Source organism: Panthera tigris, chromosome C1 (assembly GCF_018350195.1).
Source record: "Panthera tigris isolate Pti1 chromosome C1, P.tigris_Pti1_mat1.1, whole genome shotgun sequence".
Lineage (NCBI taxonomy): Eukaryota > Metazoa > Chordata > Mammalia > Carnivora > Felidae > Panthera > Panthera tigris.
This window is the reverse complement of record NC_056667.1, coordinates 121255920-121275467: the sequence shown is the minus strand read 5'-3', so window position 1 is coordinate 121275467 and position 19548 is coordinate 121255920. Positions and strand designations below refer to the sequence as shown.

Here is a 19548-nt window from a genome sequence, read left to right as displayed (position 1 = left end):
GAACTGGACAGGAAAAATAGTAATAAAGACTTTGCCTCAATCATTTTTAAATATTTATCATTTGAGTTATTGGGGTGTGGGTCTCTGGTTTCCAATTTGCAAAAGCAAGAATCCATAGATGGAGGGATACTGTCTGGTACAGACTCATTTAAAGCATTGCAATTCCATTTTAACATCAAGTTGCCTTACTTGATTATTTCAAAGCCAAGAATAGGATGCCAATTCCTGAGTGCCCCAGTTTATCCTAAAGTTGAAATGTAATGCTGTGACCCCAAGAAGTACATTTTGTGGATGGCTTTGTCAGTGCTTGGTTTGGTCTCATGGGCAGTTTCTCAGTGAATTGTTTAAATTGCTAAGTGCCAACTATCATTCCTTATCTCAAAACTAAAATTAAAGCTTTACTCTTTGCAAAGGAGTACACCAAAAAAAAAAAAAAAAACAAAACAAAACCTATATGCATTTCCCCTTTTATACACGCACACTCTCAAAGTTCTCTGTTAGTGTCCGTGATGACAGTTGTAAAGGTCTATCAAGTGTATTTGCCTGACACGATGCTAAACATTCTTGTTAAATCCTCAAAACAGAATTTTGAGATAAATATTATCATTTTTTTTACAAATACAGTTAAAAAGATTCGAGAAGTTTCTTACTGATCTAACATGCTGGTAGAGCTTTCAACCCAAGTTCTCAAGAATATCCTCTGGGCGTGTGCTAGTGTGCAGGTGCCCTTTGCTAGTTAATAGTAGATACCTTTTCAGACATCTGGTCAGAATCTTGTAGTTGTTTAGTAATAATGAAGAGGAAGATGAATAATGAAGAGGATCAGCTAATCCTTCAACCAAGTGATTTCCCTGGTCCTCTTATTTCCAGGCAACGTGTTTGTGTTAGTAATAACTCCCTAAGCAAGTGTCAGGGGCTCTCATTTGCTCCCATTTCTAAGGCAGACTTTACTAACAGATCATAGCAGTCTTTCCAGTGGAATCCTTCATAAACAGCACTTAAGCCACCCATCAGCAATCAGTTGTGAGTGACATCAAAATTGAAACCATTGTGCCATTCTGGCCTTCTCCCATCCAATGACTCTTCTACTCTGATGATTGAAAAGTAAGTTTTGAATTTTTAACTTGAATCTGTAAGAGATAGGTTGATTTGCATCAGGCACTTATTAGGTGTTATGCAGAATAAGCTGGTCAACTCATTGGATATCCTTTGTCATGGAAGGTAGATTAAGTTGGCTTTCCCTATTAACAAAAACAACAGTAACATCTTAGTGTTACAAGGAGTTAAGAATATTAGGAAAACGCATTACATCTATATTCTCTATTTTAGGATTTGACTTGAACAACTTGAGTTCAAAATAAAAATCTCATTGTTTTCCTTGCAACCCCTTAATGTATAGCATCTAGCAACAACCACCACAATAATTTTTTTAAGTTCATTTATGTATTTTTTAAAGAAAGAGATAGTGAATGAGTGAGGGAGGGGCAGAGAGATGGGGGGTGGGGAGGTGGGGAGACAGACAATCCCAGACAGGCTCCACACTGTCAGCACAGAGCCCAGCATGGAGTTCCAACTCAGGAACCCTGAGTTCATGACCTGACCTGAAATCAGGAGTCTGATGCTTAACCGACTGAGATGTCCCACAGCCACCACAATAATAAAACTTTCCTGCCTTCCTACTGTGAAGCTAAGGTCTTTACTGGCTACTCCCTATGCACTCAAATGCAATTTTCACAAAAATCTTATGTATGAATAGAGCCAAAATAACTACAATTTAACCTTCGGTAATATAGCTAATAACTAGAAAATCCTGAGCTAAATACCAGATTGCTTCTCTATCTTTAAAGCTTATTATGATACAATAGAGAACATAATGATAGTAACAACTTTTCATAGCAAATGAGCTAAAATGAGCAGTTTTTCTAGTATCTCCAAGACTTTGTATGAACTGCATGTTTAAACATTTTGCTAGATTTTAATATTTTGATTATCCTTGGTAGCTGCAAATTTCCACTGTCTTTTTTCTTTTTCTTGAAAGAACACAACCCACCTCATCTGACATCCTCAGAATCTTGCTTTGTGTAGATTATTGATATAAAATAGTAATACACTTACTCATAAATATGTTCTTAGATGTTGTGATTAGCAGTGAATCAGCAAGAGCTCATTGAACTCCCTCTCCTCCCCATCAGCACTGGTGATGTTTGTCCTGTGAATTCTGTAGTCCTGGCACCATAATGAAAGGTATATCCAAGCTAGCCTTCTGCCACCAGCCAAGCCACTTCCAGCTTCACTGACTTTTCATTAGACCTATTTTAGTTTCCTATTATATAGGAACACTTGATATTTTGGAATAGAACTGTCCTGACTTACATTTCATCTATCTGTTAATTGTTCGACTTCCATCAGATCAGCTAATCCTTCTGTGCCTCAAATTTTATCTTGAAAGCAGGGAAGTTCTGGTCATAAAGTTGCCATAAAAATTTTAATATATTCACGAGAGATTCCTTTGAAATTATGAGGCTCAATGACTGTTATTACTATCCCAGGGACTACTATGAGGTAGACAACACATGGATGTATAATTTTAAACAGTTAAAAGAAAGTAAGACAAGTAAGACAAACTTGAAGGGACAATATTTAATAGAAAATTATTATTAATATTTATTATGTAAATCCTTAATGGTATTTGGTGACGTTTCTATAGCTTCACATGGACTTACTGTTTTTCACATAAATTATAATACATATATACATACATATATTCATATATATATGCATGCATACACATATGAGAGTGTGTGTGTATGTACATAATGTTTTTTTGTGTTGTACTAACTACTGGGCATATATTTTGACTTCCAATTTACTGCAGGTAGGAGTTTTTACCAATGTTTTGCCTTAGTAATATATGGAAAGTCATCTTGACAGCCTTTAGCATTAGTTTCTTGGTGCCAGAATGCCTTATTGCTAAGCAGGTGACAACTATTTCTATTATAATTGTGGCAGCATCCTATTTTTAGTACCAGTTTTGGTATAAGATCAATTACACACATTAATCCTAGTGATAGAACATCTTAGTGACTAAACTTATAAAGCCTGGTAGTTCTGTTAAAGTCTGAAAATAAAACTATGCTTAGGTTAAAACAAAACAACATAAAAAAAAAACAAAAGTAAGGTTTAGCAAAAAATATATTTTTATTTCCTCAGATTTTCATGTAATTATATATTTTTTTATATGTGCTATAGTAACATAAACTGTAAAACTGGTCACCTGGTAAAGAGTTACGTTTTGATAACAGAAGATGAGTGAAAAATCTCATCATAATCTTTGACTTAGTTAATGGCAGCTATGGAAAACAATATACATAAGTTAAAAGGCCATAACCCATGCCACCATCAAGTATTTGATTTATCCAAATTTATATCAAAACGTCTATTAGCTCAAATGTTGACCTCTCTTCTTTTTTCCCTTCTTATTTTTTTCTTTACCTACTTCTCTCCTCGTAGTCACCAGACAATGCTTGTGGGCAGTAAGAAAAATATTAGGTGGTGTTTTCGAACAATAGCTATGCTTGGCTGGATGAGGATTTGTGCAAAAAGTAGTTAAATGTGTTGGCTAAAGTGGATAATCTATGGATCAAGATAATACTCGAGTTTGGTTTACTACTTATAGTATCTGTCTTATTATTTTGAATTCAAAATTAGTTTTAAGAAAATATTTTAAGATTCAAGTCTTTAATGTGTTGGCTACTTACTAATCTATCGAAAGTGGCATTTTGAAGTAAGAAACTAAATGCCATACAATAAATAGATTAAAAGCCCATTTGATATTAAAAAAATAATTCTGTGAATTTATTTTTATGTGCTTTAGTATCAGAACTGAAGCTTTGCGCAGTGGCAGTATCGTAGCAAGTGAGGTTTATCTGAGGCGTGATTATTGCTAATAGTATCAAAACTGAAAATAAAGCCTTGTCAATCTATCAATATGTAAATAACTATATTAGTTATATATATGAATGTCCAATATGATACACAGGTCTTTTAAAATCACTTCCGCAATTGCTATAAATTAAGCCATATTGATAGCAATTTTTTTTTTTTTTTTTTTTTTGCCAATATGAAAGTAATATAAAAATGTTTCTGGAAAAAAAAAAAAAGAAAAAGTGTTTCTGGGGGTGCCTAGGTGGCTCAGTCGGTTAAGTGTCTGCCTCTTGGTTTCTGCTGTGGTCACGATCTCATGGTTTATGAGTTTGAGCCCTGCATTGGATTCAGCACTGACAATTAGGAGCCTGCTTTGGATTCTCTCTCTCTCCCTCTGTCTCTACCCCTCCCCTGCTTGCATTCTCTCTGTCTCTCTGTCTCTCTCTCTCTCTGTCTCTCAATAAGTAAACAAACAAATAAATAAATAAACTTTAAACGAATGTGTCTAGCATTATAAGAATTGCAATGGAGGGAGCCTGGGTGGCTCAGTTGGTTGAGCGTCCGACTTAGGCTCAGGTCACAATCTCACGGTCCGTGAGTTAGAGCCCCGCGTCGGGCTCTGTGCTGACAGCTCAGAGCCTGGAGCCTGTTTCAGATTCTGTGTCCCCCTCTCTCTCTGCCCCTCCCCTGTTCATGCTCTGTCTCTGTCTCAAAAATAAATAAACGTTAAAAAAAAAAAAAAAAAAGAATTGCCATGGAGAAGTTAGAATTTAAAGCCATAAAAAATAGCTTACATAATTAAAACAATTTTGTATGTGGTAAATTGTTTGGCCTGGTGGTATAAATATTTCTTAATGATTCAAAGTAATAGTTGTGAACAACTTGTAAAATGATAGTGTGAGAGAGAATGCATTGTATTTAAAAGCTGGAGTGATAAATACAAAATCTTGCATAGCTGTGTATTTAAACCTTTCATTGTGACAATTCTGAATACATTTTAGTGGGATTAAAATAAAGTATTAGCATAGATTTTATAGCAAGTTGATCTTTGAACAGCAGGGTTTGGGGCACTGACCTCTGCACAGTTGAAAATCTGAGCATAACTTTCAACTTGGCAAAAATTTACCTACTAATAGCGTACTATTGACGGGTAGCCTTATCAATAACATAATCAGTCAATTAACCATATTTTGTACGTTTATGAATCATATACGGGATTCTTACAGTAAAGGCAGCTAGAAAAAAGAAAATGTTAATAACAAAATTATAAGGAATAGAAAAATACATTTACAGTGCTATGCCTATATTTAATGAAACAAAGTCCATGCATAAGTGGTTGCATGCAGTTCAAACCTATGTCTTTCAGTATCATCTGTATATGCTATTTCCTCCCATCTGTATCGCAAGACCCTCTCTCTTTACCTCTGCTTTCAGATTTTATTTCACAGAGTTCTAAAAGTTCTGTGATGGAATAGGAATACTTGCCATATTAATACATGGTAAGTTTTTTCTCTTATAAAACTCAGTCATAATAGGAATAATAGAATGATTCTCATGACAGTTTTAAAAGTTTCTTAATGAGGGGTACCTGGATGGCTCAGTCAGTTAAGCATCTGACTTTGGCTCAGGTCGTGATCTTGCAGTTCCTGAGTTTGAGCCCGTCATGGGGCTCTGTGCTGACAGCTCAGAGCCTGGAGCCTGTTTCGAATTCTGTGTCTCCCTCTCTCTCTGCCCCTCCCCCACTTGTGCGCGCTCTCTCTCTCTCTCTCTCTCTCTCTCTCAGAAATAAAAATAAAACATTAAAAAAATACTAAAAACATTTTTTTTTTATATTTCAGGTGTATCTTCTAAGGTTTTAAAACTGAATTTTGCACCAGTATTAGTTTCTCTTTATTTCTTTTTGTTTTTGTTACGGTGTAATTGACATAACAATGTATTAATTGCAGGCAAATAACAATTCGATATTTGTATATGTTGCAAAATGATTACAACAGTAAGTCCTGTTAACATGTCTCGCCACAGAGTTTACAATTTTTTCTTGTGATGAGAACTTTTAAGATCTACTCTCCTAGCTAGTTTTAAATATGCAATACAGTAAATACAGGATTATTAATTAAAGTCACCATTCTGTATATCATATCACATCCCCATGACATTCATTTTATAACAGGGAAATTTGTGCCTTTTAGTCTCCTTTGCCTCTTTTACCCATACCCCACCTCAGACAACCACCAGTCTGTTCTCTGTACACGTGAGCTTGGTTTTTGCTTTTGTTTTGTTTTGTTTTGTTTTGTTTTAATCCTACAAGTGAACTCATACAGGATTCATAGTTTTCTGTCTGACTTACTCATTCCATATAAGGCCCTTACAGTCAATCCATTATGTCACAAATGGCAAGATTTCACTCTTTTTTATGGCTGAATAATATTCCACTGTATATATCTTTGCCACATTTTCTTTATTCATTGATGGACATTTGGGTTGTTTCCATGTCTTGACTATTGGAAGTAATGCTGCGATGAGCATGGAGGTGTATATATATTTTTTAATTAGTGTTTCCAGGTACAATGGCACTGTAGTGATACAGACGAATCTCACAGTTTGTCTTTCCTATTTAATTAATGTTTTGATATAAAATACACTGTAAGAAGTAATAAGCATGGAGCGCCTGAGTGGATCAGTCGGTTAAGTGTCTGACTTTGGCTCAGGTCATGACCTCACTGTTTGTGAGTTCGAGCCCTGCATGGGGCTCTGCACTGATGAGGAGACCTGCTTGGGATTCTCTCTCTCTCTCTCTCTCTCTCTCTCTCTCTCTCTCTCTTTGCCCCTCACCTGCTTGCACGCTCACATACTCCTTCTCTCTCTCTCAAAAATAAATATTAAGAAAAAAATGAAATATTAAAAGAAGTGAATGGGGAGCACCCATTTACTCAGGAGTAACCATCTGACTTTTAATTTGGGCTCAGGTCATGATCTCACACTTTGTGAGATCAAGCCCCATGTTGAGCTGAGAGCACAGAGCCTGCTTAGGATTCTCTCTCTACTTCTCCCTCTGCCTCTCCTCTGCTCATGCCTCTCCTCTCCTCTGCTCCTCTCAGAGTAAATAAACTTAAAAAGAAAAAAGAAAATAAGTGAATGATCAGGGGAGTTCAAACTGATTAGGTCTATATGAAGTGATCAGAAAAAGCTTTGTAAATAATGATGTTTTAGCTGGACCTCAATAATAGGTAGCATTTAAAAATCTAGGGGGAAATATGGTGCATTCCAAGAAGAGAAAACTTCTTAGACAAAGTAATAGTAGCCAGTGAGCAGCAAACATGCAAAATGTGGCTTATTTTCAGTAAGTAAGCTGCTTTAAAAGAGAAGTTAAGACAAATGAGGTTGAAAGTGAACTCTGATGTCAAATCATTGCCTGCCACACTAAAAAGTATCTTAAAAAATTTTGTTGGTTTTTTTTTTTAATTTTTTTAATGTTTATTTATTTTTGACAAAGAGAGAAACAGAGCATGAGCAGGGGAGGGGCAGAGAGAGAGGGAGACACAGAATCTGAAGCAGGCTCCAGGCTCTGAGCTGTCAGCACAGAGCCTGACACGGGGCTCAAACTCACAGACGGTGAGATCATGACCTGAGCCGAAGTCAGTCGCTCAACTGATTGAGCCACCCAGTCGCCCCTTGTTGGTGTTTTTAAGCCAAGTTGTTATATGATATGATCTGAGAGTTTAGAAAGAAGTTACTGCACAACTTTTGAGTTACACATTTTTTTTTGAAACAAGCTTTACAGAAGAAGGAGAATTCAGATCCATGGACAAATCATCAAAGAAAAGGAACTTTACTTTTTTTCCTTAAGAAGTGCCTAGTTGACATGAAAAAGGTCAATCTAGTTCCAGGAGAGGAACAGTAAATCTCTGGGGTCAGGAAGGGTGCTGTGGTGAATGAATAGCTTCATAAAAATGATACAGCAGTCCTGAATGATGGTGATTATAGTTGTTGTGTATTACTATGATTATCTTGTATTTATTGAATTTTTGCAACGGGTGAGTTACCAGACAGTAAAGAAGTATGTTCACTAGCTGATCAAACATTGAAAAAGAATAACAGAAGGATAGTCTTTTGACCTTTGAATTCAGTATTTAAGTATTTCCCAAAACCACTAGGTTTTTTTTCTTCCTGTTCACTGTCTGCTCATTGTCCTTGGGTGCAATACTTGCTCATGTTAGAATATATCCCATGATCCAGATCTTTTTCTTAGGCACCTTCCTGGCAAGGTCTGATTTTGCAGGCAGTGTGCATTGTTTAATTCTTTTGTAAAATAGATATATAATGTCCGACTTTAGTGAGACAGACTTTTCACTTTAAGTGAATTTGCTGCACAGCTTATCTACCATAAATCTTAACTGAGACACAGATCTTCCTTTTTGTGACAGAGGTTAAAATTTAAAGTTTGTGTTGAGGAGAGAAACTCATACAAGAGTTTGGACTCTTGGACTACATACAAGATCTGTGAGGAGAAAGGTCTAGAGGGAAGGGAGAAAAATGGAATGGAGATGTATCTGTGGGGCATGTACAGAATAGGGAATCAAACAGTATGAACAGTGGAGACAACTATGAGTCCATGGGGTAGGGTGATGATAATCACAGCTCTCAGAATATTTATATTCACTCTTCTTAGGGTCTTAGAGAAATTTCCAGGAAAAAAAAACTGCTATGAATGCCAACCTAATAACAGTTTATTTTCCAAAACTGTATTTGGTAGTTACTGGCAACTAAGAAAGGCTCGACTTCGGCAAACGTGCTATGAGGTATCTCATTCCCATATTGGCGAGCAAAGTCCTCTCTCAAAACTTCTGTGATTAATGAAGGGTAGTAGCTTGCTATTTCAAATATGGTTTCTATGGGTAAATGAGTATTCAACACCAGTGAAATGCCAACATTCTGTATGTCCAAATTGTGAAAGTCCTGTGTGCTATTAGAGAAGCTTCCACAAGCTGGGACTTCTTTATGGCAGCAGTAGCAGGAGAGTGAGAATGAGATAGGGTCAGAGATCTGGTCCAAAAATTATTTCATGGCTTTCTTCTCTTGTGGCTTTGGAGGGGTATGCAACTGTGGTTACTGCAAAAAAAAAAAAATACAGTTAGAAATAATAGCAACAGTGGAAGCTACCCAGGGCAGGTCTGTGTACTTTGGGAAATGAAGTACTTGTATCTGCTCCTTTATCTTGATTGAAACGCAAAACCACTTCAAACACTTTTCCCTCATTTCCAACAGCTTCACTAAGAAAAGCTCTACAGCTTTCTCTAAGAAAAGTTTTGAAAAGTAGGTGTGATTGGCCTAATTTTATTAATGACCATTTTAAGGCATATTGAGATTGAGGCTGTCACTGCTAAACACAGCACCTTATTTCCCTAAATACCATATCTCACAGATATACACACATCTTGCTTTTCTGCCACCTTTTTAAACTGTCTCCATTGTCTCTGTGGGAAAAAAGTGATTTTTATATAATTTTATTAGAAAGCTTTTATTTGAACTCAGAATATCCCAAATCTTAGCTCTAAGTTTCTTCAACAAATATCTATGAGGGCTCATAGAAGTGCAAAAGCATAAAAGAGAGAAAAAAAAACAAAAAAAACAAAAAAAAAGGTAGGGAGTGATGTCTGCAAAATGACAGCAATGTTATTTCTAGTGTTTGCCCCCACCCCGCTCCCCAGAACATTTATTTGAACACTATCCACACATAAAAACACCTTCATAAGAGCTAAAAATACCAGCTGAGAGAATATAGCACCTATGTGAAGCACAGAAATAAGAAAAGCTTCAGTGAGGAAGGCAGGAAAAATAGATTCACATTGCCCCCCATTACCTCTCTCCCAAGCCTGGCTACCCATCATGGAGAGAGACACCTTCCCTGTGGGGAAAGGAGAGTGAAATAAGTGTCCAACTTCACTGCAAACCACAGAGCCAGCCTGCACAAGCACTAGGTCAACTACAGATGCCTTAGGTGTTTCCCTATGGGCTGTTCCAAACGTAGGTTCTAGGCTCACCCAGGTGTCTGCCAGCTCTTGTGGCCCCAGGTACCTTGCATGGCCTCTAACAGCTTTTAAGACATCAGGCTCTTGGTAGGATTCCACAAACCCAGATCCCTTGCCCAGCCAGGTACCAACTAGCTCCAGCAGCCCCAGCCAGCATCAGACCCCTCCTGGGGTAAATCCAATCCTGGTACATCTCATGGCCTTTCAGCTCCGATGGCTGTAGGCAGTAACCACAGGCTTGCAATCAGCCCCATGGACTTAGGTTCCTGGCCAGAATCAGTGTTACAGCAACTACTGCAGCCCCAAACTCCAGGCATTCTCCAACAATAGACCGGGCCTTATGGTCCTGGATTTCACTGACTCCCTCAGATATAGGCTCCTGACCCTCCACAGGACCAGACCCTGCATTCTCCATGGCCCTACATTCTGGCTCCCACAGACACAGGCTCCCAGCCTGCCACTGTGCCAGACCCCTAGAGACCCAACCTTCAAGTTAGTCACCCAGTTCTCAGTTTACAGGCTTATTCCATGACCCAGGCTTTAGGATTGCACTTGTGTTAGACTGGTCTCCATTGTCCCAGCTTCCACAAGGCTCTTAGAAAATTAGGCTCCTGACCCGTCCTGGTACTAGAATGGCCTGTGCATGCCCAGATGTTAGTTCCATCTGAGTGGTCCTTGGTATATAGATAGCTTCTCTGGATTCAAGATCTAGGTTTACCCATGTACACATAGATAATAGGCCCATTACCACAGACTTAGGTGCCAGGCCTGTCCAATGAACCCAGACCCCCATCATGTACCTATGCACCAGGCCTATCCAGACAATAAGTTTAGCGAAAGCCCACCCATGGATGCCACCAGATGGCTCACCTCAAATCTCTGGGTGGACTGACTAATGAAGGGCTTTACTTCTTGAAGCCACTGTGTAAAGACTGAAGAGGTGCCTACTTTAACAAATGCATAAACGGCAACCCAAGGACACAAGGATCATGAATAATCAAGGAATAAATACCAACAAAGGAAACAAAGGGGCTTCTGATGGGCTCAGTTTGTAGAGCATGTGACTCTTGATCTCAGGGTTGTGAGTTCAAGCCTCACGTTGGGCATGGAGCCTACTTAGGAAGGAAGAAAGGAAGAAAGAAAAAGAAAAGAAAACTAATAAAACTCCAATGACTTGTCCTAAAGAAATGGAAATCTATGAACTGTCTGACAAAGAATTCATAGTAATTCTCTTAAAGTTAGTGAACTATAATACATAATGATAACTAAATGATATTATAAAAACAATTCATAAATAAAATTAGAAGTTCAGTGAAATAATAGGAAGCATTAAAAAAAGAAAATGGAGATCCCAAAGTTAAAGAATACAATGATTGAACTGAAAAAAAAAAAAAAAACAACAGAGAGCTTCAACAGCAATTTTTAACCAAGGGGGGGACAAAAACAGTGAACTAGAAGATAGGTCATTTGAAATCATCCAGTCAAAGGAAAAAAATACATACATACACACACACACACACAACACACTGGTAAAGGTAAGCATATAGTCAGGTTCATAATATTCCAATATTATAAATGGTGATGTGTTTGTTACTTAACTCTCATATAAATATTAAAAAGACAAGAGTAGTAAAATAATTATAGCTACAGTGACTTGGTAATGGATAGACAATAAAAAAGGAAATACTGATATAAAAAATTTTAAATGTGGGGAAGGCAGTAAAAGTTTAGGGTTTGTACACAAACTGAAGTTGCTATAAACTTAAAAGTAGACTGTAACAGGGACAAAAAGGTTATCATAGAATTATAAACAGATCAATATGTCAAGAGGATAACACAACTGTAAATATATATGCACCTAATATCGGAGGACCTAAAACTGATAAGCAAATGCTAACAGATCTGAAAGGAGAAATAGACAACAAGACAAAATAGTGGGGAATTTCAATACCCCATTTTCAACAATAGATCATGTGATCACAAAATCAATAAGAAAATAATGGATTTGAACTCTAATTAGATCAAATGGACCTAACAGACATATACAGAATATTCTACCCAATAGCAGCAGAATGCACATTCTTCCCAAGCATACATGGAACATTCTCTAGATACATAGTATGTAAGGTCACAAAACAAGCCTTAGCAAATGTAAGAATATTGAAATCATACCAAGTATCTTTTCCAACCGCAATGGTCTGATGCAAGAAATCAGTAACAGGACAACACTAGAAAATTCACAAATATGTGGAATTAAACAGTACCCTACTGAACAACCAATAGGTCAAGGAAGAAATTAAGTAGGAAATTAAAGTATATCTTCAAGCAATGAAAATAGAAATATAATATACCGAACTAATGGGATGCAGCAAACACAGTGCTAAGAGGGACGTTTACATAAAAGGGGCATGTTACATAACCACCTAAACTAAGAAAACAGATAATGAACAAACAATCTAGTTTTACACCTCAAGGAATAAAAATAGATGAACAAAGTGGCTCAAAGTTAGCAGATGGAAGAAAAAGAAACAAACATCAGAGTAGGAATAGGTGAAATTAGACCAGAAAACAATAGTAAGGATCAACAAAATGAATTCCTGATTTTTGTAAATAACAAATTTGACAAATCGTTAGCAACAGTAACAAAGAAAAAAAAGGTGACTCAAATTGGAAATGAAAGAGGAGATGTTACAAATGATACCACAGAAATACAAAGGATCATAAGAGACTACCATGAACAATTGTACACCAACAAATTGGATCACCTAAAAGAAATGGATAAAGTCCCAAACACACAATCTTCCAAGACTGAGTCTTAACTAGAAATTTTGAACAAAATAATTGTTAGTAAGGAGATTGAATTAGTAATCAAAAACCTCCCAACAAAGAAAAACTCAGGACCAGATAGTTTTACTGGTACATTCTACCAAACATTTAAGGAAAATTAACCTCAATAATTTTCAAACTCTTCCAAAATTTAAAGAGGAGGAAACACTCCTAACCTCATTTTATAAGGGTAGCATAACCTGATATAGGAGCCAAATAAGGACACTACAAGAAAAGAAAGCTCCAGGCCAATATCTTGATGAAGATAGATGTAAAAATTGTCAGCAAAATACTAGCAAACCAAATTCAACAGCATATTAAAAGGCTCATACACCAAGATTAAGGGGACTTTCCCCTGGAATCCCTTGGTGGTTTAATGCATGAAAATCAAGAAATGTGATATACCACATTAATAGAATGAAAGTTAGAAATTATATGATCATCTTAATAGATGCAGAAAAAAACCATTTGGTAAAATTTAACATCCTCTCATAAAAACTCTCAACAAGTTGGGTATAGAAGGAATGTGCCTGAACATAATAAAGTCCATATATGAAAAATCCAAAATTCCCAATGGTGAAAGTTTAAAAAGCTTTCTGCTAAGACCAGGAACAAGATAAAGTTCCCACTCTCATCACCCCTATTCAACATAGCACTGGAAGCAATTAGGCGAGAAAAAGATATAAAACCTGCCAAATCAGAAAGGAAGAAGTACAATGATCTGTTTGCAGATGATTCAACCATGTAAATATGTGTGTGTGTGTGTGTGTGTGTGTGTGTGTGTGTGTGTGTGTTTGCGCGCGCGCATTTTGATCATGTAAGGACTCAAACAAAAAACTGTTGGAACCAATATACAAATTAAATAAGATTGCAGGATACAAAATCGATATGCAAAGTTTAGTTGTGTTTCTATACCCTAATGATGAACTATCAGAAATATAATAAAAAGGCCCATATATAATATCATTAAAAAAAATACTTGGAAGAATTTTATCCAAGAAGGTGAAATATCTGTATACACAAAATTAAAAGGCCTTCATAAGAGTAAAGATGTAAATAAATGAAAAGATAGCCCATATTCATCTATCAGAAAGTTAATATTGTTAACTACCCAAAACAATCTACAGATTTAATGCAATCTCTATCAAATTCTCATGACATTTCTCACAAAAATAGAAGTACAATCCTAAAATTGATGTGGAACCACAGAAGACCTAAAGAAAAAAAGAAAGCTGGAGACATCATCCTGATTTCAAAGTTGATTATAAAGTATAGAAATCAAAATAATATGGTCTTAGTACAAAGCTGACATATAGACCAATTGAACGGCATTGAGAGCCCAGAAGTAAACCTGTGCATGAATGGTCAGCTAATATTTGACAAGGAGCCAATAATACTCAATGATAAAAAGATAGTCTCGGGGCGCCTGGGTGGCTCAGTCGGTTGGGTGACCGACTTCGGCTCAGGTCATGATCTCGCGGTCCGTGAGTTCAAGCCCTGCGTCGGGCTCTGTGCTGACAGCTCAGAGCTCAGAGCCTGGAGCCTGTTTCGGATTCTGTGTCTCCCTCTCTCTCTGACCTTCCCCCATTCATGCTCTGTCTCTCTCTGTCTCTAAAATGAATAAACGTTAAAAAAAAAAAATTTAAAAAAAAAGATAGTTTCTTCAATAAATGGTGTTGGGAAAACTTGATATTCACTAGTTTTTACCATAATAAGAATGAAATTGGATCCCTAGCTTCATATCCCTAGCTTCCCTGCTTCAGGTTCTGTGTTTCCCTCTCTTGCTCTGCCCCTCCCCCACTTGTGCTATCTCTCTCTCTCTCTCTCTCTCTCTCTCTCTCTCTCTGTCTCAAAAATAAATAAACATTGGTGTGCCTGGTTGGCTCAGTCGGTTAAGCATCCAACTTTGGCTCTGGTCATGATCTCGGGGTTCATGGGTTTGAGCCCCGCATCAGGCTCTGTGCTGACAGCTCAGAGCCTGGAACTTGCTTCAGATTCTGTGTCTTCCTCTCTCTCTCTGCCCCTCCCCTCACTCACACTATCTTCTCTCTCTCTCAAAAATAAATAAACTTAAAAAAATAAAATAAATAAACATTAAGAAAAAATGGCAATAATGTGATGAGATAGAGGCATTTAACTAACCTAATTGCAATAATCATTTCACAGTTTGTATGTGTATCAAATTATCATACTGTGCAACTTAAACTTATACATGTTACATGTCAATAGTGCCTCAGTGAAGTCAAGGAAAAAAGAGAAAAAAAAAGAATAGAGAGTATTTAAGGACATAATGGCTGAATACTTCCTAAGATGTTGAATAAAGTAGAAATTCATGAATATATGCTGATAGAAATGGAAGGAAAGAAGAGATGGACAGAGGGAGAAATAAAAATAAAAAAGGAAAGAAAGAAACCCTTTATTGTAGAAGGGAAAATACTATATATACAAGGAATGATGTTTTTAAAAAAATTAAGGGCTTAGATTAGTAGGAGACAGTTTAATGAGGAAAGTTTATTGATATAATCTTAAGTGTCTTATCACAGAATGCCTTTTAAATGCCAATAATGCCACTGTACAGGTCAAAAAATCAGATAGACATCATTTTAAATGAGTGACCAGTGTTAATGTCACTATAGTTGGGATAAACTGACATCATTGGCCTCTGGAAAAGATGCACTAAGAATAACACAACATTGTGTTAGTGATAGTGCTACAAAAACGTGTAAAGAATCTAAATGTAAGAAAATATCACATAAATGTAGATTGAGATGATTTTACAAAATGGCCAGTGTTCTTCAAAAATATCAATGTTAAGAAAGAATTTGTGGAAATGTTTCAGAATAAAAAAAAGACAAAAGAGATATGATAACTAAGGGAATACACAATACAGGATTGCATCTTGGAAAAAAAATGAGAACCATATAGGATGTTATTGGAAAATTGATAAATTCTGAATTTGTACTGTAAATTAGGTAATAATGTCCTATCATTCTGAATTTGATAAGTAATTCTTGCTCGTACTTCAGAAATACAGGGTATTTAGAAATAAAAAGTAAGAAGGGGAAAGGATTAGGAAAAGTAATAGAATGTAGAAAATAATTATTTACTCTGATGTACGTACTCCTCTAGGTGTAGTTATTTTCCAGTGTGACTATTTACTGAATATTGACCCCATGTAGAACCCTGATCAAAAGAGCCAGGGGTCATAGTTAAGTATAATAGAATTTGCTCTTACCTTCAAGATGGTTACAAAGTAATGGACAAATACAGATTTGTAAACTATTTCTGAAGAATTAGAATTGAGAATGTGACAAAAGAGCAGCCTTTGAAAAAACGTTTTAGATAGGTTTTCTTTGAGCAGTCCCACCCTCCCTGTATCAGTAAAGAAACCTATATAGAAAATTGCTACAAGACAAGGGCATTCAAAAAAAGAAAAGTGAGAAACAAATCAAGAAACAGACTTAATTACAGAGAACAAACTGATGGTTATCAGAGGGGAGATGGTAGGGAATGGGTGAAATGATGGGGATTAAGGAGTGCGCTTGTTGGGACCAGCACTGGGTATTATATGGAAAAGTGTTGAAATCACTATATTGTACACCTGAAACTACTATAACACTGGATGTTAATTAACTGAAATTAAACGAGAGAGAGGGAGACACAGAATCTGAAGCAGGCTCCAGACTCTGAGCTTTCAGCACAGAGCTCTGACTTGGGGCTCGAAGCTGTGAACTGGGAGATCGTGACCTGAGCTGATGTCAGAGGCTTAACTGACTGAGCCACCCAGGCCCCCCTGAAAGATTTTTAAGCTTGGGCACCTTGGTAACTCAATCAGTTGAACCTCTGACTTCGGCTCAGGTCATGATCTCAGGGTTCCTGGGTTCGAGCCCCCTGTCGGCCTCTCAGCTGTCAGCACAGACTCTACTTTGGATCCTCTGTCCCCTTCTCTCTCTGCCCCTCCCCCACTGGTGCACGCGCTGTCTCTCTCTCTCTCTCTCTCTCTCTCTCTCTCTCTCTCTGTGTGTGTGTGTGTCTCTCAATAAATAAATAACTTACAAAAATAAAAATTTCTTAATCCTATGAATTTTGTATTGTATCACATGTTAGTATGACACCCTTAAACAGACTCCAGTAGAACCCTCTCATAAAACCACATAATCCCATAAATTACAGAATTAATGTGTTAATAAAGCCAACTTTCTATCTGATCCATAAATTTTGTTTCTAAAATAGATTATTATTTTTAGTTATTATGATCTGACCTTTGCTTACTAATTTGTTCAGTGAAAAGTGTATTAAAATATATATTTGGGCATAATTGGTCATAGACACAAAAAAAACCAACCTCTCATTTTTTTCTTCCTATGTGAGTCACGTTTTCAAATTATTTAAATAATTCCAGTGAGTGACTTTTACTTAAATTATTTGGATAATTGCATCTATTCAAACTTGACCTTCTTGGGTATTGACCTATCAGCCCGGAGGACTACATTTGAAATAATTATCAAATTGTTGCTTAGTTAAACCATAGTTTAACTCAGAGACTCTAATGCTTCATTGTGTTCATTTTCTGTATTCTGATCCTTCTTATTGATTAATTATGATTTATGGAGAGCAGCCTTTTTCTTCTGTGTTTACTTGAATCCACAGAGACTTCCTTCTGTAGGAGGGGAACTTTCATAGATTTGGTGCTTACTGTAGTTGTTCGTTCTAAATAATTAAGGTTTTTATTTTAAATGTAGTTCTAAGCATAAAGAATTGTCAGAATTTTCTTTAGGTACTTGAATGAAGTTGCTTAAATTCTTCAACTCTCCAAAATCTTAATTGGGTTTCTCTGGTGTAATGCTTTCTTTCCCAATTCCTTTCTTTGAAATGAAAACTCTCTTCTAACCCTGTAGCTTTTGAGGGTTTGCCGAAGGCAAAGTTGTTAGCAAAGATTTTTATTTCTGACTTATGGTTCCAACTTTCTTTTCATTTCAATAGAAAGAATGCAATATGTCCTAATAACCGTTTTATCTGGAATGGGTGGAAAACTGAAGTAGAAATTCTATCATTTTCAGATAGATGTTTTGTTTTTTTTTTCAGTTAGAAAAAACTGTGGTCTACATTAATCCATTCAAAATACATGTTTGCTTTCATGATATAATATATGTTGTATTCAGGTTTAAAATTATTTACAAGGATGTTTTTGAGACAATAAAGGCAATGGAACTGAATTTAAAGTTATGAAGAATTCTAGAAGAGGTTTCTGTTCAGGGAAGGAGTCAAACTGAAAGAGAGGACACACATAGGATTTCAGGTGGAATTTAAGAATTTGTAGCCTGACTTTCCTTTTCCTTTTTGCTTTTAATATTATTTCTAATCCTTAAATGAAACAGCTGTCATTAAAACTTGAAAACATTTCTGTTTAAAAAGCAAATATGATTTATCGATGCCAGAAGCATCGATAAAACCAACGTACTTTCAAGGTAATTTTGTTTGTGGTGGTACAAAGAAATAGAATTTGTTTTGTTTTATGGGTCTGAAATTAATATATTATGCAGAAGAATTCCAACCAAAGACTTCAGCAGGTCTACAGTGACGATTCTGATAGTGGTGGGTGTTAACTGAACACCCACTGCATGCCAGCTACGTTCATTTTTGTCTCTTAATTTTCATGGCAACCCACTGAAATAGTTATCATCCCTGTTTTATAGATAACAAAGCTACTCAGAGAGTTTAAATAACTGATTGAAAAGTAAGAGAGTAAAGACAAGAAACTAGGAATAAGTAAAATTTGAAAAATGTTCAAATTAAACTTGTAGAATTCTATCTGGCAAATTCTCCATAGTATTTAGTTAAATAAAGTATAATTAAATTAAAGGTGAAATTAAATTGAATATAAAATAATATTTAATAAATAAATGCATACTCAAATTTTAAATGAGAAATAGATTTCACAGTGAAGGCACAATTACTCTGTTTCTAAAAATGTGCATATAGGTTCAGCCACATTTATCAGAACACCACAAATAATAATGGTTTAAGCAAAGTGGATCCTTATTTCTCTTATAAAACAAATCCGGAAGTTGTCTATTTCCTGCATGCTGCTAACACTTATGTTAAAATTGCTGCTGGAGTTACAACCACGATGTCATGCATTCCAGGTAGCAGAAGGGAGGGAAGGTGAGCAAAGAGACATGTTTCAGCTGTATGTACTCCTTTTAAATAAAGAGCTTACTCGGAGTCCACCTCAACAGTTTGCTTACTGTTCATTGGTCAAGAACTTTGTCACAGAACCACACTTAGTTACAAGAGACTCTAGGAAATGTGTGGTCTGTACCAAAAAAATATTGCTGCCCTAAGTAGAATTTACACTTTAAATGTGAACAGTATATGGAATGTCAATAATACCTCAATAAAGATGTTTAAAAGAAAATAAAAACTGACAGGAAGAAATACATCAAGCAGGTATTAACAAGGGAAACCATGAAAAGATCACTTTTAGCTGTATTTTATGAGGCAAAATAGACATTAAGGCAGAAATCATCATTAGTGATAAAAGATACTATGCAATGATAAAAATTCAATTCTTATTAGACATTTTATGTTTAACTATAAACTTACAAATGTATAGTATTAGATATAAAAATATGAAGTTCTATGCACAGAGACTCTCAGAATAGTTTTCTAGCTCAAACTAAAAGGAGATATTGATCAATCCCCAATTATAGTGGAAACTTTCAGTATGTTTAGTAGACTCAAAATTAGTGAGGTATAACAAAATTAA

The 19548-nt window shown here is 36.1% G+C and overlaps 1 protein-coding gene and 1 pseudogene across 1 annotated transcript in view; both read left to right on the top strand.

Moving 5' to 3' along the window:
- The window catches only part of DPP10 (dipeptidyl peptidase like 10), a 646469-nt gene that overhangs the window by 70248 nt on the left and 556673 nt on the right, over positions 1-19548 (top strand). The window lies entirely within an intron of this gene.
- LOC122241595 lies at positions 3887-4042 on the top strand (annotated as a pseudogene).